The 23,159-nt window shown below is 39.3% G+C and overlaps 1 protein-coding gene across 6 annotated transcripts in view; it reads right to left on the bottom strand.

Annotated features, from left to right (window-relative positions):
* LRFN2 (leucine rich repeat and fibronectin type III domain containing 2) overlaps positions 1-23,159 on the bottom strand; it is a 160,860-nt gene that overhangs the window by 106,679 nt on the left and 31,022 nt on the right. The window contains exon 3 of one of the 6 annotated variants that reach the window (XM_074818113.1): positions 15,350-15,424. The exons of the other annotated variants lie outside the window; for them this stretch is intronic. The gene's annotated coding sequence lies outside the window, so the exon portion shown is untranslated. The remainder of the gene's footprint in view (positions 1-15,349; positions 15,425-23,159) is intronic. 6 annotated transcript variants of the gene reach the window in all.

Below are 23,159 nucleotides of genomic sequence, written 5' to 3'. Positions count from 1 at the left end.
TTGAGAATATAATAATATTTATACTTTGCGAGAATATAACATAAATTTGAGAGCAAGTGTATGAACCCATCCTGGATTCCATCCATGAAATACAGACAACCTGCTTCACAACTTTTACAAGCCAATGGAAAAACTGCCATTGGCTTCAGCAGGCTTCAGAAAATCAAAAACATCTGACTTAACAAAATACTGCTGGGACCTTTGCATTTTCTGATAAGGAAACTTATAATATCAAAGTAGTGGTCAGGGTGAAAATAACATCCTCATTGACTTCCCTCTTAGTTTGGTACCACATCTCTTAACAGTCACATAGATACTTTCACTGATTTCTTAGCACCACAAAGAAGCCCCTTAGGTATAAACACAATATACATACTTATCTATGCACAATCACTTTCAGAGTTAGCTCTTTACATGTGACAACATCACTAGTGAGACAAAAATTATATGGGATATGCTTTTGAAATCCATACCTGTCTGTTTGACAGCAAGGTATCACAGTCTTTAAGAGCTCAGAATAGAAAGGGTTTACTCAATCAAAAGAACATAACATGAACAAGTAGGGAAGGGCAGAAGAAGAAATTGAGTTAATAAGAAAAACATGATGCTTGGCATAGTGAAAAGCATGGTGGACACAGTCCCATCCAGTCGTTGTTGCCTATGTGTTTGTTATGTTCTCCGCTAAAGAATAAGAGCAATCAAGCGGGCTTTGGAAAGGGGCTTTTCTTCATGATGCAAAATATTAGAAATAGAGAAAAGCCTCCTCAGATTCCTGCTCTACATAGTTCCTCTCCCCACCCCATCTTGCTGTTTTCTTTGCCTTCCTCAGCCTTTCTTTTGAGCCCTGAGCACGTTTCCCAGCCTGTTTCTGTCAATCACCATTGTCAGAACAGCAGCTGCACGGAAGTGTCCACAGAATTATTTTTTGCTGAAAAAACACCACTTAATGTATCTGAAATCTGCAGGAGCATTATTGGAAGGAAAGTCTCCCCCATTGCCTGCCTGACTGCTATTCCACCTCTTAAGGCAGGTGATTTGGTGGGACACTGTAGATCTTGCTACCTGACTGCTGAGTGAGAACTGGCAGACCCAGAATTCTTCCCCTCAGTTGAAATGAATGTTGGTTTGGATTGGTTTTGATCTTTTTGACTCTGGGGCCATGGTTTTTGACCTGGAAGTATGTCCATCTTCTAGTTCCTTTTCTAGTTAAGGAGCTTATTGCAGAATGAAGTTATAGTGTGACTAGGGATAAACTGAGGCAAAAGAGCATGTCATAATGATGGGACATCTGCCAATTGAACATAATAGGTGAGCTAATGGTGTTGCTGGACATATGCATTCTCCAAACAACACACTTGGTTAAGGAAGTCTGCCCTCTGACTACATACCTGTGATCCACCTTACTGGGATGCCCACTGTGAAACTGGAGTGTCCCAGAGGAACAATCACAGAAAAGGAGAAGGAAACAGGCTGGGGTATGCCTGGATTTAGGAGCACGTTGTCTGGAGAGTTTAACTGCTATCAGAGAGACAGGGACTCCACTGAGGAGCAGAGCTGGTGAACGGGAAAAGCTAACGACTGCATATGGCTTTAGTTTCAGGTAACATGAAGCATAACCTCTCCTGAATTATTTCTGGCTGTAAACTCTCTCCAGCAATACTTTCCTTTCTGCTGCCCCTGCAATAACTCTTTATTTGCCTTTTATTTTTTAAAATGTAAATCACAAACAATGAATTGATAAACATCTCAAACCTGGCATCTTTAACCCCGCTATCAGAACATTCAAAAATCGCAAAACAGAAAGTTTAAACTGTCCCCCTAAGAGCTCCCTTCATCTCTTAGTGACTCGTTATTGGGTCTGTGTATAGGGACAAAGGTTTCCTCCCTCACTGTTGTGTCATTAGAAAAATGTAGGTGTCTCAGGCAATTTTGAGTCTTCCACCCCAGACAGTTTCAGGGGAAACATCAAGCCTTTCAAAGAGTAGTGCTGAAGTTGAACATGAGCCCAAAAGTCTAATTCTTGCTGACATACTGAAACAGATCAACTCAACTCAAAAATACGTGGTTTGAGAAACTGTGCTCCAGGTTGGAATTTGGCATATAAAGGTCTGAGCCCAGGAGAAAAAATACTTTATCTACTCTTTGAAAAACAACAAAGATTGGCATTTCCTATTCTGAATGAGTATGAAACAAGTTAATCTAAATTTAAAAAGTCTTGACTGGTTTGTGAGGTTTTGTTGTTTGTTTTTTTTTTAAAAAAATTGATTTTCATAAAAATGGTGAATGGATCTGGTTAAAAATATACAGCTGTATGAAAAAGCATTAGAAGGTGTAACTGATTTCTGAGGAAAGGTCCCCACAAAAGCTACATTTAAATTTCATTGTCTAGAGACTGGATGAGGCTCTCCACTCAGCACCAAGTCACAGGAGCAAAAACATAGAACAATTCACATTATATTTGATTTCAGAGATTAAGTGGGATTTATGGACTGCCTAGACCTTGTGTCTGGACTCTCTGCAGAATTCCACTGTACAAAGGAAATAGGGGAAAATAAGAGAGAGAGCATAAAATATGCCTACAGGTAGATTAAAAGTTTAAAACACATCAGCAAGAGTAATTTTGTGAGAAAAAAGGGATGATGTTATGGAGTTGGTGTGAATTCAAATGTAGTTAAATCTATAATTAACAGAAGGAAAAGCATCATAAGATTGAGGAATAAGGGACGACAGAGCAGTATCTCACAGAGAAGCATGATGGCAACCGTTTTGACTTGACTCACTTGACACTGCACTGGGTACAGAACTGGAGAAGACAATTACTGGACTGACAGATAGGGCCATAAAAAATTATTATGACCATGTACCCATGCAGAAGGGAGGCTGAGTAAACCCTACCCTGTGTTTCTGCTCTTAGTTCTGTAGGTTTCTGTGCATGAGAACATTCCTCCCAGGAAAAAAACACATCAACTATACTTCCTAGGATCAGAGGGTAGCAACACATCAACCACAGTGGCTTTTCCAATATTCTGATTTCTTTAATGAGCTATGAAAAAAGATAAAATAATTCTGAACACTTGGTTGGAAAAGAAGAGATATGATTTAACCTCAGAAAATGACACCACACATGTAACTACTAACCACAAGAGTGCTGATCACTGGCATTAGAATTCATGTTGCTCTTTTTCTAAATAGGCATTTACAGGCATTGTGCTAGCAGCTGAAGGGTGATCATTAGCAGCTCCTGCAACATGATTCACAGCCTTTTAAGTTTCTTCTTTTTGCACTTTTTTTTTTTTTTTTTTTTTTTTTGGCGGCAGCCTTCTGATAACCACTTGAATCTTGAATGTTAGAGCCAGCAGACCAAAATCTGTACAAAGAGAATGTAGGTCTTGGCCCACCTTCCCCGCAGCCTAGCACAAAGCCCTGCACATAATGTCAGGCCCCTATCACCATTCTTACTGAAGTCACGCCATACAGCCCAAAGTAAGAGAATACTCTCCACTTCGGATTATTTACAAGTTCTCAGTACCACATTGTATCCACCCATGCGATTTTCAGCCATCATTAGCAAATGCTTGAAAACCAACCTAACAACATGAATATCTGGAGAAATGAAATTCAGTCACTTGGTCTAAACAGTAAACAAAGTGAACAAGTGTAAACCTTTCTACTACTTCTCCTTCCTTCTCCTTCCTTCTTGCCTTTTGAGAGAAGGCAGCCCAAATTCACAAAAGAAAAAAAAAAAAAAAGAGAAAAAATATGTCTGTCCTGTTAGATATTCTCATTCCCATTTCCCCTACCTCTCTCTTTCTACAACCAAGCTCACAGTTCATCAGAATTCCGTAGCATTATTAACTTCATTACAGTACTGCCAATTAAACACATATAAGCACTTCTGAAAATGAATACATATTTCCAGTAAATTTGCATAAGGGTCTCATTTGCCTACTGGCAAAATAGGTGTTCAGCTAGAAGAGATTGTTATTAGACAATAACTTTATTTCAAAGAAGTGAAGAAGAACATGAGGAGCCTTTACTCACACAGACAGGGCAGAGAGCGAAGAGAAATCATCTCACCCCCAGATCCCCTTGGAAAGTGCCTTCAGAGAGGAAGGGTCACCTTACTGTTAGAGAAGAGTCCACTCCTGTTTCCTCTCTGATCAGTTCCCAGGGGTGTGAAACTTTCCTCTGTGCTTCCTGACTACCAGAACATTACAGGGCATGGCAGAGAAATGCCTGAGATGGGGAGACAGATGCTGCTCAGATGGACCTCTTGACACCTGCTGGCTTTCCTGATGAACCCCCCTCAAAATGCTCAAGTTTGTCAATTTCCTGGTGTTTCTGGATTTAACCAAAAGCCCAATAATCAAGTGTGAGAGACACACTGGAAACAATTATTGAAAATAAATAAATAAACAAAATATTTGGCATAATTTCTACTTATTTTCTCCTGTACTAATACTCCATCTGCTTTCCCTAACTAGTTGGTGCAGTTGTTCTATCAGTGTCAGGACACCTTTGACAGGTGAAATAAACTTTGTTATTATAATTTTATATGAACTGCATTCCCTCCTTGGACTTAAGGAGTTGGGCAATTCACACTTATGGAGCATTGGAGTAGTCTTTTGACATCCCCATTTACCACCATTGTTAAAAACTAAGAAAGACAACGGGAAAAGATTAAAAAAATACTCTTTTACTGAAACATTCAAGTTATAGATTCATTTCAGGGTCTGATTTTTTTTTTGACCTTTTAGGAAGGTCAAGCCAGAAACACTTCAGAGTCTGAGGCAAACAGAGAACATGATACCATCGCATTACAGGGTCAGATGCTTTGACATGGTTAAAAACCTTTCATAAGCCTTTCAGAAGCCAATATCAATAACAATGTTATTTACATGGTAAGCAAGATTCCTGTTACTAAAGCTTTGGGATCTGACAGGACTTTCTTCAAGTCATTTATTGTTAAGAAGTTTTCATGACCCAAAAATGAATAGCTATATAGGAAAGTTTAACAAGGGTCAGCTGCAATGATACAACAGCTATGGTACAATTAGTATCTCATTCAAAGGTTATTAGTCTGAATTGTTAATTACACAATAACATCCAGAAGAATTACTTAATGAGACAAAACAAAAACAGATGTAAACTGCAGTCATGGCTAGGTAGAAGGATATGGAGGAGCAGGAGTCTCCTGGTATGGACCAGGCAGTTGAGCACCTTCTTGGTGTAAGACTTGCCATTTGAGGTATGTGGGCATAGTCTGAGCAAAACTTCCAAAATGTAACATAAAGAGCTGCATCGTCTCTTGACTGGCCCTAGATTACAAGGTGGGGCTGGATAAGATAAAATCATTCAGTTTCATGGTTTTCCATCAAGCTTATCTTCATGTTATTGGACCCAAATTATGAAGATGTAGGCTATCAGTTCTGTGCAACTATGAAAATAGCAGTTATTGCAGTTTCTGCAGTGATTTGAGGAATTTACAAAATTTTTGGCAAAGTCTAGGAATATTAAGTTTTCAAATAAGTTAAGGTATAAGGGTTAGGTATTTCTCCTCAAACCTTTACCAGCTCTCCCAATAAATCAGGAAAATGTGTCACAGCTTCAAATAATCAGAGTCCCTTATTTCCACAGAAATCTGTCACCTCCTGGCACTTCTGATACAGTCTGCGGTATGGTTCTCCAGGTGACACACCTGTCAGTTTGATTTCTCCAGTTAAGGGACAGAAGGAGATTCTTAGAAGCATCTGACCTTTCTGATACTTACCTAAATTGAAAACTCAAAATGCTCTGAGATTCACTAGTTGCTCATTCTAATCAATTAGTCATCTGCCAAGCTATTAACCACATGAAACAGCTTGTGACCCAGAAGGAGAGCACCCACAGACACACCACAACGCTCTTATGATTTGAATAATTCCTCTTCTGTGGTTTGGCCATATATAGAAGTGGAAAATAGCTAAAGTGGCTTTTTAGGACATGGAGTCAGGATTCCTGGTTTCCTTCTCTGAAATGAGGACCACACGAACTACAACAAATCACAGGCATCACTTTTCCCCATATTTTTGGCTAGGTTTAGATCCTGACCTTGACTGATACTGGAGTGTTTAAGTTCTCAAAAATGCTGAAGTTTTTTAGCTCTTGTTGAAGTCAGTGAGAGCCCAGGATACTTATAACTCAAAAATATATATCTTTTCTCTCTCACCTGGACTACCCCAAAATAAAGTTATTATATTTTTATTTATATATAAAAAATTCCTTCAATTTTTAAAATATATATATACTTGTGCCTTTACGGGATCACAGTCTCATTTGCCTCCTGAGCAAAAAACCAGGAAAGTCTTCCTTCCTCACCTCACAACATGGTGTGGCTGAGCTGATTCATATGCCAGAATCAGTGCACAGATGGAAGACAGTAGAGGACATGCAAAACTTTATCATTGATTTGCTTGCTTTCCCAAGAGCCAAGGGTTCACACACAGTCCCTGCTGTCTGGATCCAGTAAGAAGCTGCTGAAAGCCTCTCTGCAAAGTGAGAAAGCTGGTTTTATGCTGACACTGGATTAGTCCAAGATGAACCACTGAGCACAGTGCAGCAGAGGATAAAGCTCTTACATCTGCAACTGCAGATTAGGCCTGGTAGGATATTGCAAACCAGGGAAAGGAAGGGGACATGTAACAGAAAAGGTATGCCTAGAGCCCCATGCCTCCTGCAGACCTCTGCCTCCCCCACAGCCAAATGCCAGGGTAGGTGACACTGCAGATGCTGCTCAGGTGTGGGAACTGGCTGGATGAAAATGTCTTGTGTGTAGGTACAGCAGTAAAACTAGCAATAATAAGGCATTTTTTAAAATATCACAACTTGTAACAGGGAAAAAAACATGTAGTGTGTGATCCCATCCAAACCTTATCAGTGGTGTACTTTCATATGCAGTACATATGGAAAGGTGTCATTGCTGCATTGGCTGACCTGACGGGACCCTCTCCCCACTCTTGAACATGAATGCAGCTATGGCTTTTTAGGTTGAATGGCTGCTTAGAGACTGAATGACATCTGTTGCTGAGTCCCTTTTGCTATTCTTTTTGATCTTAGAGACTCCCATAACTCTGTTTATTTACCTATGAGTAATGCAATCATTCCAAGCCCACGCTGGCAAATCCTTACTATCCTATCTGTAGCTTAAAGAGGGCCCTGATCCACAAGGTCAGCACATAGATTTATAAGATTATGGCAATCTAGTCTGATCTGCTTTATAAATTGAGTTCCTATAAGAAAAAGATATTCTCTACTTAGATGAAGAGTCTCCATTGACTTCATGACTCTATAGGTCTGAATTTACATATTTCAGCCCAGGGATCCTTCATGCATCACAGGGTCTATGTATGTATACCTGAAGACACAAGCATGTGAAAGCACATGCAGAGCCCTGTGTAATACTGTATAATGCTGGGATGTGAAGGACCCTTGAAAAAGAATGGAACCAGAGAAAAAATTAAACGGAAATGAAAACGTGACACTTCTAGGTTTTGATGGCACACTAATAGCTACCTTAAGGTGAGACCCCATTATTCTCATAAGAGTTAAGGCTCTGCAACAATGTAGCATTCTACCTCCTGTGGGTATTCCACTTCTCTCACTGGCATAACATCAGGGTTACAGTCATAAACCATCTCCCATGTTTACTTTCCTGTTTCTTTGACTTGTTTCAAAACTTTGATTCTTTCCCCTCCTCCCCTTTTTCTTCAGCTTTTCCAATGTACCTTCAGAGATACAAAGAAACAAACAAAATAAACAACTATCTGTGGGCATTGTGTGGACGTTTTAATTTTTGGCTCCCATCTGTTGTGCACAGTGAGAACAGAAGCAGTTGCTGTATTTGCTCACAAGTGTGTGGAAAACTGATGCATCCATTCCAGCATATGCAGAGGTTGGAGTGAATATCATAACAGAAGGCCAAGGGATTTTAATAGCGACTGGTAGCTTAGGGTGTATTCGTGACTGCTATCTAAACCTGCATGATGAGAAATTAAAAGCTGATCTCTCAAAATAAGGCTCCTAAAACAAAGGCATCCAGACTCCTGATCAGGTCCAAGATTGTTGATCCACAGGCCAATCTAAATTTGGTGAACACTCAGATGCTCCAGGAAGTGGCATATAGTATGGTGTTTTGGGTTTTTTGGGGGGGAGTAAAAGGGTTTGTTGGGGGGGGGGCTGTGTTATGGGTTGGGGTTTTTCTTCGTTTTTTTTCAAAAAAGCTCCAACTATAGACGCGCTTCAAGCACCGTGAGGCTGGTTCTGTATACAGTGATCTCTCATTCCCATACCCTCCTAAATCAAAGAGCAGCAAGTACTGGTGTCTACTTTTTCTTTTCAGAAGGTGTTATCTCTGACAACACCCTCGAACTGGTTTGCCTTCCTGCATATCCAGAGGTTTCTCTCTCATCCTTCCTTAAGGCATATATTAGCATTAGATAATGCTTTTAAATTATTTTCCCTTCGAGGAGCTGATGTAAGTACCAGCATCCCCTCCATAGATCCTTCTATCATTACAGAGAGTTTTGAAAATTTAGAGCCATAGTTTTTCCAGGGATAGTATCAACTGTTACATCCAATCCCATCAACCCACCTCAATGAACACAGGGAAGAACACTACCTTTCAGCCCCTGTTCTCTGATAACAGAGAGCCACCACTGCCTAAATACATTCAGGGTAGATTTCATTCTCATTTCCATCTGGAGGTCTTAGCTGATTGCTAGAGGCATGATACTAGCTTTGATGGGAGTACTTTTTGATCTGATCTAATATATTACATGGTTTTAAAAATATACCTGATTCATCTTATTCAGTTTCTTCATTTCTCTTTCTTGTTTTTATCTTCATGGTAGTATTCCAAAGAATTCCCTGTCAGTTGTTCTGTATTATTTAACTTGGTGATCTGTTTTGAAGGATAAGACCCAATTCTGAAGTACAAATCTGGACACATATCTTTATTTATGCCTGATTTTTTACTGAGTTTTTATTTCCTTTTTGTGTCATTTTATAATTACAGTAGCTTCATAATTAGTACTAGTTGTAATTGCTTAAAATTTCTGTGTTCCTTAATTTTCTGATGAATTTGCAAAAAATCCACCATGCATGCCAATTGTAAAAGCCACATATTAGTGTTGTCACAGGGAAATAAAACAGAATCATGTCCAGAGCTTATGTACCAGTCTACCCAAAACACAGCTGCATTGTATAAACAGCAATCCATTCACCCCCCTGGGAAAATAGGATCACAAACAAAACTGTCACAACAGACCAAAATCTACATCTGAATGACATACATCCCAGTGAAACAGACAATAACAATCATCATCACCATTATTATTAACTGGCATTGCCTGGGAAATTCTTTGCAAACTGAGTCAAACATTTCTCTATTAGCCCACTCCTTCTGCAAATGGTCCTGACGAAATCCCCTTGACAATCCTAATGTGCATAAGACATTGAGGGAAGATGCTGAGTTATGAGCCTCTGCATGCTGAACCAGCTGTCTGGAAAATGCATCTTGGGGACAGTAGCAATTTGAAATGCACTGTGAGATCCTTTATCATAAATTGCCTGCCTGCAGGATCATCCATTGTGTCATATAAGAACATAAAAATGAAGTACAAGAATGGGCAACAGAATGGTCAGCAGTTGAAACGAAGAGGGAACAGCAAATTCTTTAGTCTGACTGTAGGCGTCAGTGGTGAGAAAATGGCAAGCTAGCTCCTTGTGGCCTAAACGCTTTTCTGGTCAAAGGTAATGGAGGTGAACACTTTTACTTTGGTACAGTAGACTTTGTCTTCAAGAGGATGTGGAAAATTATAAGCTTCAGTCAGGACCACTTAGGGTAAAAACAAGGCCGACCCATGTACTAAAGTTGAGCCAAGTACAAACCAGGAACATAGAGAAGCCAAAAGCCATAGCAAACCACCATGTTTGGCATAAAGCATGGTTAGTGGCCAGGGTTTGGCCTGGGTCAGGAAGCAGGAAAAACCAAAGAAATTACAGTTTGACGATTAAGATGGAAACAGGATCAAAAAGCAAGAAACTTAGTAACCCCTGTAAAAGTGAGGGAAAGAAATTTGCAGCATTGGAGCAAGGCCAGCGTATGATCTCAGAAGCACAACAGTGTGCAGGGATTTGGAGTTAAGGACCAGAAGTAAAGTTGAGTGGGACAGGGGGAACATCATGAACTGTCACCGGACAGGCATACATATGATTATGCTATGGAAAGCGGACAAGGGTAAAGCACTCAGGAGAGGGAATCAGGGCTAGAAAGGAGCAGATGAGATCAGAGTCACAGGCTGCATAGCAAAAGACATCGTGTAGGATTCCCCTCCCTACCACTCAGACTCAGAGGCCAGCCCTGCTACCTGGAGTAACCGGGGGTACAGCCTCCCAGAAGACTGATTGCAGTCAAACCATTCATGAATGCTTGATTGCCAAGGCAGAGCTGTATGAAAATGAAGGCAATCAGATCCTGGCTTTCCAAACTATTGAGCCTGGTAGTACCATGGTGACACTCCATCACGTAAATAAAAAAACAAGGTTTGGATAATCAGCGTTCAGCCCATCTGTAATTTGATGAGATTGTGACTGGGAATGTCTTCACTTCAAAAGGCGTGGGTGCTCTGTTCATGCAAGCATGAAAACCTCAGATTTTTGTCCCAAAATCTTGGGAATACAAAATGCAAAAAAGGATCCTACAAAAGCAGAAAAGACTTCTTAATGTTTTTAAATCTTTCTTGTTCTACCCAGGCTGTGAAAGTTGCAGGTACTTTGTTTTCTCTGAACACTGCATCAGAATCCACACACAACTAGAAGAAGAGATTTTTTTTTTTTTTTTTTAAATCACATCAAATAAACACATCAATAAATTGCCTGAGTCTGGAGTTAAATACTCTTCAAGTCAGCCAGTGTTTCAGTCCTAGTCCCCAGTTTAGATGCATCTCTATGTTCCAGAGGAATTGCTTGGCAGTAATCTGACTTTGGGAACTCTAACAGCAACGAATCTAGTGCACAACATGTTTTAGATGCTTTGAACATTACCTTTTAACATTCATAATACTACTGTAAACATATTGCAAGGCAGAAGAGTGGAGGCTCTGCACACTGATTCCCAAACACTAACAATAACATTGTAAAAGAGTCTAAAAACACTCCGGTGCAGCATGAGGTGCAGCATGAAATCTGAACTTCTACTTGTGGCCAGAGAAATACAGCCTTCTCTCTGCTATCTCTTCTGTCAGCACTTTGCAGCACAACTGGTTTTGTCATTGAACCATTATAAAACCTCAGAATCAAGGGAAGTAGAAGTCTGATAGGTCAAAACGTCATCTGGATATATACTTTGTAGCTGCATGTTAATTTCAAGTAATGTTTAACGTGCTTTGCTTTTAAAATAAATACTTCAGCAGCCTCTTGTAATGACTTCCTGAAGCTTGGTCCCTACGTGTTTGTCTTAGCTATCGTGGTGAAAAGCACTGTAAAGAAACTGCATGGATATTCGGCTGTAAGAGGGGAATGGTCTCAGTCACTGTCCATGACACACTACTAAACTCCTAAATTGTTATTTTAATTTTTTAATTCCATCCTTCTTGACAAAAGAAGGAAATTAAGTTCATCAGTGCCTTTTCTCCTATAATCTGGTTCTTTTGAAGAAGAAAGGGAAATAGGGTCTTCAACCAAGGAAAGATTTTTTTTTTCTTTCCCCAAAGTGTCCTTTTCTTGTGAAAATTCTTATTGAGAAGAAGAACCCAATGGCTTTGTAAAAGTTATGACTGGCAAATATCTTTCCTCTCCCATTTTTCACATGTAAGTACCTCCATCGCTTTTTAGGCAGTGAAAGTCCTCCCTTATGAGCTTCATTCACCACCTGGCTCCTCTGCTCTTTGACAAGGACATCCATGATGAGCTATAACATGTCTGCAAGATGAAGGACTGGTAGTTGGAAGGTGAGTCTCACTGAAGGTGTTAGGAGCACAGAACAGGTTGGCAACATGAACAACGTAAGCATCTCCCAAGATACACAGAGAAAGAATTCTGAATTTAAATGTTTGGGTTTCATACGAAGTTTTTTGGCTGAAATTTTGCATGTTTACTTTTTGAGGTCAAAAGGATTTTATATTTCCCAAGAAGAGAAAACTCCAACTTTTTTCCTCATAAGATCTCATAATTACCTTTTGCTTGCTCAGGGAAAACTGACACACAGGCAAGTGTAATACTGTTCCTACCAGCTCATCCTGATTCACTGTCAGGGTAGAAAGGGAGCTTGTGAGCCTGACTGCCAGTGACGTGCTGCAATAAAAGCCCTAGTGCAGACATTGTCTGAATAATATAAGGTGATTTATGGGGGTGTAACTTATTTTTCCTGCTGAACTAGAGTAAGATTTACTGACATAAGTACTTTTACATCAGTAATAACTGTATTCACACTACACTTGTTTGCCAATTTAATGATATCAGCACAGTTGAAAAGCAAAACTTCCTAGTGTTGACAAGACCTAATCCACATATGTAAGGTAGCCATATTTTCAACAGCAACTGGTGGGGACAAGGGGGAGTAATTTATTTTGCTGAAAAAAAACCCAGTAATTTATACAGGTAGTCCACTCACTCTTTCTCCTCCATTTTCCCCATAGGTCTCACCCTTAGACAATAAGTTCAGGTAAGATTTCACCAGATGTTTACTGACAATACTGAAGCTGAATCTAACATTACAAAATTCACCTAGAATTTGGATGCAGTTTTAAAGGAAGTGAATGATAATAATTAATGCCTGCTGTTAAAATGTGCTTAAAATTCCATTGTTTGTTCTTTTGTTTCTTAACATGACTATCACTCTAAAATTGAGATAGTTTGGCACTCATTTATACACACACATAAAATTAATTTTGCAGATATCATGACAATGGAGTTGTACAGAACCACAAGATGCTACACAAGGCAAGACAACAAGTTGGATCATCTTCAAAGCAGAGATGTTGTTTTCTGTTAACAACACTCCTTTACCAAGATACAAATCCCCATGTGCCAGAGGACTCATGTGAATCTTTTTATGATATCTAATACATCACAGCTCGATACTACATTTGAGAATGAGGAGTTTCCAGGATGTTTTGAGGACCCATGAATACTATTCTTCCATCGGGGCAGAAGGACATATCACAAGACAGCTTGGACTTGTACAGAAGATGGGCCTGAACAGACTGAAATCCTGTAGATTACCGAGACTCAAGAAGACTGCAGTACACAATGACTGCTTTGGATCATAACCCATCTTTGTACATTGTCTCAATTTAGTCTTACCCTGATGTAAACAGATCACAAACCTTCTAGTAAATCTTCACTCAGACTGAAGACATTCTACAGCCTCTGGCCTGTAGGATGTCTGTTTGATAAAACCACCCAGGATTGGGTTTTGAGGGTTTGGTTGGTTTGTTTTTTGGGTTTTTTTACCTTCTTCAATAAATCTGATAAGCTGTCCACATGTCTAACAAGATGGAAATATTTCTTTTTCGGTATAACATCTACCATAGTTTTTCCTTGCTTTACCTTTAACCCTGAATGTATTGATGGGCACAAAGATATAAAGTCCCAGTCAAGATGAGTTATTGAAAGGAGCCTGAAGCAGAACAGATATATGTAGTCTCCTGAACAGTCCAGGGCCCAGCAATGTAGGATCATTCCTCACAATGTATATGTTCTCATGTTTACTAAGCTTTTTCTAAGACAAAGCCTTTCATTTGTATCAGGATAACATTGAACCGTTAGGATCTGATGTCATGAAATACAGAGAAGACACTGATTTGCAGTGGAACTTCAGAATAGCTGGCAATTCTGAGTGCTAAATGACAACCGCTGTGTGGAGGTACAGCATCGTTGGCAGCATCATGCTTTAGAGGCAACAGTAATTCAAAATGCACAGTGCCTGCTCTTGTGGAACCTAATGGTCCCTGTATAACCATGGTGTCTTGGCCAACATCCCCCTTGACAATAAAACAGCTTTATACATCCCCAGCTCTGTATGAACCACTGTAGAGTACATCAGAGCAGTTGATTTTGCCTGTGCAGTCCCTGCAGGATTCTACTTCCTCCTACCTTGCTTCAAAGCAAAAGAAGTCTCAGGGAAGCTGCTAGAGATACATTAGAGAAAATTCTGGTGTAAGCTGCAATGAGGTGAGCCCTCATCCTGTACTCCCCTGGGATGGAACCTGCTGATTTAAAAAGGGCTTTGGGGAATCTTTTCTGCAAAAAGCACACAGTGTAAAAACCTAATCTATTTCTTTCTATAATTTAGCCTATTGAATTATCTACTTTCAAATGCCAAGGACATTCTTCACGGAACAGATATTCCTTTATAGCAATTTAAATATGGTAAAAAAATTGTAAAACTTAAGAAATCCCTCACAGTTTAGGTTCAAAATCTCAGGTACTGCATGAAGGAGAAAACAGCTTTTGTGGTGTTTGTTAACTTCTGAGATGAAGAACTAGTGTTACCAATTTCAAGCTTCTCCTTTTACCAACATTTGTTGTCTTCAAGTAAGATTTCTCAGCGAGATTTCCAATCCAGAATTCTACACAGTGCCATATTCATTTGGCATATTTACTGCAGCACTAGAAATACGATCAGGTTGGTTAAGAGCAGCAAAACCAATTGGTTGATTTACCTGGCTTAACTGCCTTTGGACATTTGGCAGGACAAGTGCAAACACGGTGGACAGCAAGGGGGAAAACAAAGCATCTGTTTAAATCAAGGAAGAGCCTTCCAGCTGAATGCTGCAGTAAAACCAAATAATTTATATTTCTAATGGCTCCCAGAGCCCTTCTCTCCTTTTGGTAGGTTGTATTTACTGGCCTCCGTTATGTAGTTTAGGTTCAAAAACATTCCACAAAGGCTTGTCTTAGCTGATAAATCTCCTTGAGAGAAGCCAAATATCTTTCACCAAGTAATTTAAAATACATTATCAGGGTTATTCACTGCTAACACAGGACTGTGAGCCTGGTTTAGGGTTATTTTCCTGCATTCTCTGCAGCAATCAACTTTTTGTGTAGCTTGGACATATATTTTCCTCCATATAATTTTCTTTAGGGAATACCAAACATCTAGTTCATACCACCACTCACTTTTGAAGAGAAGTCCATCATATTGCAGATGTGAGCCACCTGAATTGGAAAAATACTTGGGTACTTTGTCAAGAACAGTGTTTTTTCAGTCTGGTTATCACATCACAGAGATGTAAACCTTGGGCAACACTTGGGAAACCCTTTCCACATGGAGTTATAAACAAACCAGACTCCTAAATTTGAGGCTTACCAGCAGCCAGTCTTCCCCTGCTCCCCAGAAAACATTCATTCATCATCATTGAAGGCAGTCTACCCATCAAGTGATCTAAAATAAATAAAATCACTGCTATCATTCCTGTTTCTCTCACAGTAATCAAGGTCCCACTCTGCTATACCTTGTGTAAAGGATGACACCAGCAGTGCCCCTATTGTCAGGCAAATGTTGATCTACTCTCACAGCTAAATCCCCCAGGAGGCACACTGCTAGCTCAGCAGCCCGTTCATCAGGCCTGTACACTGAAGTTTGCTGGAGGCTGAGAGCCTAGAGAAATCCAGCATCAAGTCTGTGTACATAGGCAACCCTAGGCAGGCAGGACACAAACTGATCTGGTCTAGCCTAATCCAATAGATTTTTTTTTAACTACTTTATTTTCTTTCTTTTTTAGAAATCCTAGGAACCATATTAATGAGCTGTAATAGGGATGGAAAACTCTAAGGCAGCTGACCCTCAGTATACTTAATGCTAACTCTCATGCTCACTCTCTCTTTGCAGTGTTGGTGTATTCAAAGTGCTTGCCACCAGCTTCTGAGCAGAAGAAACTAGAGTAGGATTTTGCATACATGCAAGAAAGTGTTTGTTAAATTGCCCTGTTACTGTCAAACAAATTCTCAGATGATTCAATTTGGACATTTGAAAGAAAGATGTGCCTTTTTTTTTTTTTTTTTTTTTTTTAAAGCTAGGTAGATTTCTCAGTAGTATGAATGTACCTGTGTGGGACAATCCATATGATAAAAGGTTTAATCACAAAGGCCAGGCATTCATGGTTGGATTTCAATTAAAGTGCATGTTATTTATACCTTTTAATTCCTTGCCTCCAGCCATATGCACTGACTACTTGATCACTGATGTAATAAAAGAAGGTGCACATGAAAAGGGATATGGATGAGAACAAGCTAGTTATTAACTATGATATTATTCATTGCATACTGTGTCACAATAGCTTCCATTAACTCAAGGTCACTCCTCCCTCCTCCTCCAGTCCATTCCCCTTCATTTCTGTTAGTAACTGACAACTTATTAACACCTCATTTGTAAACACTGACAACCATATGGTGTTATGACTCTACACTGCCAAAAAAACGTGTCTTGTGGCTGTTATTATTATTTGTATGAAGTTGGCACATGGGGCAAGGCCCTGGATGGTGATGGTGGGAATGAATGTGCTTCTCCATTCCCCCCTCCAGTCACTGAGTGAGCCACCCGTGGTGGAAGTTTTTGGTCGAAGATGGATTAAGCAAGAAAAAGTAGGAGTTCCTGGGAATGATGGAGAAGCCAAAAATAGTGTTCAGTTTCACCTGATTTTAGGTTATCACAGCTTGGATCCTTATGCTTGTTCTGCTCCTGATCATCACCGATACATAAATGTTTCCTGGCTTCTAACAGGACTTAAGTGCTTGCAGGATAAATTAACGTTGATCCTTAGAGGCCAGAAGAGAATTATACTGTGAGTCCATATTCCCTGCCCCACTCAGACCCTGATGACCTCACTCAGACATAGAACTGTCATCACATTTAGTTTTAGGGAAATTAAGTTAATCTCTGCTCAAACAGGTGATACTATGCTGGGGCTGCGGTTTTAATGCAGGGACCGCTGAATTTTTACTCAATCAGAAACCTCCGCAAGCTATTATGGAATGTTATTTCAGGAAATCTAAAATAAGACCTTTGTAATTCAGGGGTCTGAAAGTCAACTCAAAACCACAAAAGAAATTATAAATTGAGATAACAGACAGAAAATTCAAAACTAATGTCATGCCAAGATGCTTTATTATTTGCTTTCTGATTTTCGAGCTGTGGGGAAAGGGATCAAATCCTTAAGCTTCCACTCACAACTATAAAGCTTAAAAGTAATTTTTTTTTTAAAATGACAAATGAGATTCTAGCATAGTCTATTGTCTTCTGGGGCTGAGAGAAGAGTAAATAGTTCAACATATATTTGTAACAGTGTAATACAGTCCATAAAGAGTTCAGTCTTTGGATGGAAGAATGTCAGCAAACAGGTAACCCTAAAAATTAAAAGATGCAAGTGGGCTGAACCCCACCATAATCTACTTTTAGATCTGGCTTTCAGATGGACTAAGCATTTATAAGAAATACAATATGTACATACAAAGCAGTGTGTATTAAAAGGATGAAACAGCAACAAGGTGACAATAATAAGCTGATAATCACAGTTTTGGAAGCAGCAGCTATAACTGTTCTCAAGCTCATCTTTTTCTGACACAACACAATATGAGAAGTAGTGGGTATGCTCAGGTCAAGTGGCTGCCCAGAGAAACACAGCATCTCAAATATATTTCTTAGTAAGTCCAATGATTTTTCAGCTAAACCCATGTCTACATAACAGGGAAGATTTCCACTCACCACAGCTCAGAACCCCAAGGAAGATTTAGGCTTACACGTGTAAGACCAGTTACAAGGTAGTAAAGTGTCTTTAAGGCTTTCCTCTATATGTGGGTAAGCATATACCTTGATAAACCTTGTGGTCAAATTGATTTTGGAAAAAGGTACAAAAGCAAACACTTTTCTTTGCCCCAAGCAGAAAAAGAACTTGTGCACCTTTATCCATCCTCAGAGCGGGGTACTTTTCATAACAAAAACCCTTCAAAGCTACCATGGTTTGAAACCCAAAAGTAAAATCCCTGTGAAAACTGAATATTGTCCATATCTTGAATTTTACAAGGAAAAGCACCAATGGGGTATTTGGCTTTCAGATGAGATATATGTCTTATGTACATTGAAGCTTCTTATAGGAAGCCACATATTGTGAAAAATCTTTAGGATCAGTCTCGTAGTTCCAATATTTAATATTCTGTTTGAAAAGCCTTTCCCCAGGAGTTGCAATATATTTTATATACCAGGAAAATAATACATTCTGAAATATTTGGACAAGGAGGCCGTGACACAACCCTCAAAGGTTTATTATTGTCTTTTGGCTGTCCTGCAAAGCATGATTGAGTATTCTTGAGGAAACATGGGTTGAATCATCTCTCTCTCTGGAGGCCCCTGACTAGCTGTTTTACTATTGGTGAAATTACTTTTATTCACACCTCAGAAAGTGAAATGATCCTTGACCTTGAACTGGGTTTGTGCAACAGGAAGTAAGATAGCGATCCACCGTGTAAATCCAATTTGGGATTTGTAATTCAAGTCCACCCCCACATGGGAGCAGAAGGACACATTCCTGTCTGACAATTTTCTGAACTGACATACTCAGAAGTTTCAGGTTCTGATTTTCCACCACCAGTGCAATTTAATGCAAAAGCGGTGTAACCAAATCAACATGACAGCATTTTAAATTCTGCTTTGCAGATTGATAAATAACGAGAATAGCAAAGAATTAAAGCCTGGTTCTGTGCAGAGAAATGGGCAGGTGTTTATTGACTTCTAACATGAGTGTGCATAGATATATATATATGCAATTACTTTTTTTTCCTGATTATTATATGCAAAGATATTTCATTGGCTCAGACATGTTTTCATTCCCCAGCTCACCGCAAAACACACACAGTGAGAAACCCCCATGAACTTTTGGACACTTCAGATAATGACAATTTAAAGAATTCATGTTTGCCTGCATTTTAATAAGATTAGTAATACCTCACAGATAATTGTCTATTTCTTAACAGCCATTGCAATATAAATCCATTTTTCATTTTTAAATGTCCATTTAATCTTAGAAAACTCAGCTTTTGTTTGTCTAATAATCAAATGCTCTGTTCTCAATGCCTATCTTCAAACTCGTAAAATTAGCAATTATGTTCTTTGCCCTTTAATACAATACATATTTATTTTGGCATGAATCCTCATGGAGACGTCCTTAGCTAAAACAATAGGAGTGGACCACAAGAAGGATGAAGTCTTTTTTTCCATTTTCAGTGCACACTTTGTCCCTAAGTAGTGAAAGTGAGAATCCAAGATTTGATATAAAGGGTATCCCTAAACTTCAGGGAGTAATAGGACCATCTTCATTCAAGGAAGGAGCCTGGTGCTTTGAATTACCTTGCAGCAAGAATCATCAGCAGGGAAGTCCCTTGCTCTATTCACTTTCCAAGGCACCTCATCACAACTCTTGCGGCAGAAGCCATTCTACTGAGTCCCTTCAGTTGCCAGCTCTCGGGAGGGCAGCACTGACAATATTCATCGTAACTACAAAGGGACTCCAGGCTAGTTTTGTTCACTACATGAACAAGTGGGTACTGCTGTTTCCTCCTGCTTTTCATGCAGCTCACCCTATATGCATTTGCAGTTTCATCCCCCAGTATGCCTGTATTCCACAATACACCCATGTTCCCAGGTTAGTGTCATGGTCATTGATGGAAAATTCTACACAGGATCTGTAGCACTTATAGCCTGTAGGAAAAGATCATGTTTTGGCTCTTGACAAAGATTGTTCCCTTTATGTAGGATCGGCGTATTCCTTTTGGTCTTATGATTCATCCTATGTTAGGACATCAGAATAGACTACAATGAAAATGTAAGCTCAGGAACCTTCCAACCAGGTTCTAGACTTCTGCCTGAGACAACATATCATGGGCACTCATTCTTAATACACCTGATTGTGCTCTGATTGAGGTTGCTGTCAGCCACAGGCCTTGAAAACCCAAATCAACAGATGCTTCTCCAAATTAAATCTGCACACTTTTGGAGATTCTCCAAACTGAGTCTCTACCAACAGCACAGTTTAGTAAACCAGATACCAGCACATAAATCCCATATCTGTTTCCAGAACCAAAGCCAAAACAGACATTACTAAGAGCTTCAGACTTCTTAGATTAACTTTTACAATGGACTTGGCAATAGCAAACAAGTATCATTTTGCGAAGAACAAAGAGTAGAGCAGTATTCTTGGCAGTTATATGCCTCAGTCTATATACCTGACAACTACAATGATAAATAGGGGGAAGAGGGTGACAAAGGTTTGTGCATAAGACTCTGTTCCTTGTTTTCTTTTTTGCTTGCCTTCAGGAATCAAATTTCAAAAGGAAGGACTGGAATAAATGCTTGCCCAATAGGAAAATGGGGAAAGATAGTATAGCCCAGAGGGATCACAGCTGCCTATGGAGCTACTATATTGTTGAAGGTACAGAATATAATGTTATTTTCATTATGAGAAGAAAATCTAGAGCAATATCAAGCTGTTTGCAAAGCATTATGTCGGTTTACCTTTCAGTTCAGAGTGATGGCTGACGTCATTATTATGAATGTAGTGCATGAGATTCATGCTGATTTTTTCCACACTCCTAAGTGTCAGCAGCATGTAATTTGTGATGGACTTTGTCTTTAAAAAATGTAGAATAAAACATTTCAGTAAGAGATAGAGAAAAAAGCCATCACAAGCTTTTGTAGGCTCAAGTGGTCTACTACTTGCTTATTTCAGAGAGCAATCCTTTATCAGGATACACACCATCACCAGTACATCTGGTAGTAGGGAGTCTAGAACAGTTGTGTCAGCTTGGCCATACAGGTCAGAAATTTCCCTGAACTGGCTATTTGCATTTAGAACAGATCAGGCAAGTATGGTGACATCCTAAAACCACTTTGCCTAAGAGCAGTGATGGTGTAAATGGATTTCCCTCTCTGCTTCTGGTTTTCAGGAGCATACAGGTATGGAAAATTTTAATTTTGACTTCTCTGTATCACACTCCTAGTGTTTTACTCTGAGGTGGCTTCCAAGAAGAAGAATACAACATGCAGAAGTGTTTCCCAAAGATACTAAATCTCCCATTCTCTTTTCACCCAGTAAAAGCCAGTAGATCACTGCATTTCACCTCCCTATTATGCCTATTTCAAACATATTTATGGGCTATGCTTTTGTCAGAGGAAAGGAGGAGCTAAACCCATTCCTACTTAAATTCTATTTTCCTGTCATGGCATCATGTTAAACTTATCCCTCTGCTCAACACACACTCTTTTTCTCCTAAAGATGTTCCTACTTAAAGCTGAGGCAAGGAAAATAACATTTCTTTGCCCAGTCTTCTTGCATGTACAGATACACATCCCCTCCCCCCCCAAAAAAAAATCACCCATATTTTTCCTTATTCAAAAATGAGCTTATTACCAAACATGTCAGACTGACTAAGGAAACACTCGAGGTAAGGGGACGCCACATGCACCATATGGTACACGTCTTCTTGCAGCAGTTTCCAACCGTACAGTACAGATTGTACAACCATCTTTATAGAGCTTAGCCAGAATAACGCATTTCTTTTTATTTAACAGCAAATGCAATTGCCGTCTAGAAGAAACTGCTTTCTTGGCTTTGGAAACTAAAAACATTCCTGAAATTATTATGAGGTGAGATGAAAACAGAATTAAAGGAAAATAAGTGGCACATACTGCCAGGAGCAATTTCCAATAAAATTTGTACCAAGTGCCCTGGGAGGGAGGAGATGAGGACAGAAATCATGTTCTCCCTTTTTAAAGTCTGCCTTACATGTTGATTTAGAGACTTCTCTGAGCAGATGCTGGGTAAAGCTAGTCAGATATATAAAGGCAGGTAGCTAGATCAGAATGTCAGAAAGAAAAGTGCGTGGATTTATGGATCTTTTGAAGAACAGCTACAAGAGAACAGCCCTCTGCAAATACAGACTTTGTGGCTCACTGACCAGCATTCAATTAATCACCTGAAGAGGGGAGAGAAATACCATCATTCCTAACTGTTTTGTTAGGATGTTCATGCATCTGTTGCATTGCAATTTGGAGAAGTGTGTTTGGCTCCTCTCCTAAACAACTGTAGTCCTTTACTGTCAACAGAGGCCGAGAGTATATGTTTCTTTATGCAGGTTTAGTTGACCTACTATAATATTCCTCTATTAAAAAAAACCAAAAAATCAGGAGGTTATGTAGGACTGAAACCTCCAAGACTTTCTTTCCAGGTACCGAAATCTCACAGCCACCAACACCACCTATTTCCACTGATAGCAGCTCTAATTACCCCCAAACAGGTGAAATTATGCCTTATGTTTCCTCTTCCTGAAAGTTAAAAAAGAAAAAAATAGTTGATCCCTTTTAGAGATTGATCAAACCACCACATCTTTATCAAGTACTCTAACATTCACACTAAGAGACTTCTGCTAGTAATGTACAACTTCATATCCTCATGAAATATGTAGTGGTTCAGAGCTGAATGCTCAAACTGAAATGCAAACAGGTGCCCTCCCCCTCCCCGAAGTAGCCTGAGATTTGCTTTTATTCTCTTTCTGCTGCTGACATTTTGCCACTTCAAAAAAGTCAAAACCATAATCTGTAGTGGAGGACTAGATCTTAGATCACAGGCATAAAAGACGTAAGAGATCATCTTTTCAACAAGTGAGAATAATGTACCGTAATAAGAGATTAGTCAGACATTAAGCATCTCTCACTTGATGTCAGTCAAAACACCCTGGGTTAACACTTTACAAGAAAGTAAGAATTTCATAGCTGTGAAGAAGTCAGCACATACACTTTTTTTCACATAAAATTAGGAATGATCAGTATTTTCTAAATTCAAGTCTCAGATATATTATTTTTCTCACTTGTTTTGAGTGTATTCTTGCTCTGACCTTCCTCCTTCCACAGGCTGATTACTTTTTGTTTATAAAGATATTTACATAACCTTTTTAACCAAATCATAGTCATCTGAGCAAACAGCAAGTAGGAAGTTATTAAATGATAAAGCTCCAATTTCTGTAACTTTCAATTATGGAAACAAGATTATGTGAATGTCACAGGAAAAACACAATACAACGTTTGGGAAGTACTGTGTAGAACATTTGAGCATCTCTGGGAAACACATCAA

The sequence above is a fragment of the Strix aluco genome, chromosome 3, assembly GCF_031877795.1.
Source record: "Strix aluco isolate bStrAlu1 chromosome 3, bStrAlu1.hap1, whole genome shotgun sequence".
NCBI classification, from domain to species: Eukaryota; Metazoa; Chordata; class Aves; order Strigiformes; family Strigidae; genus Strix; species Strix aluco.
Note: the sequence above shows the minus strand (reverse complement) of the source record. Positions and strands in the feature narration are given on the sequence as shown.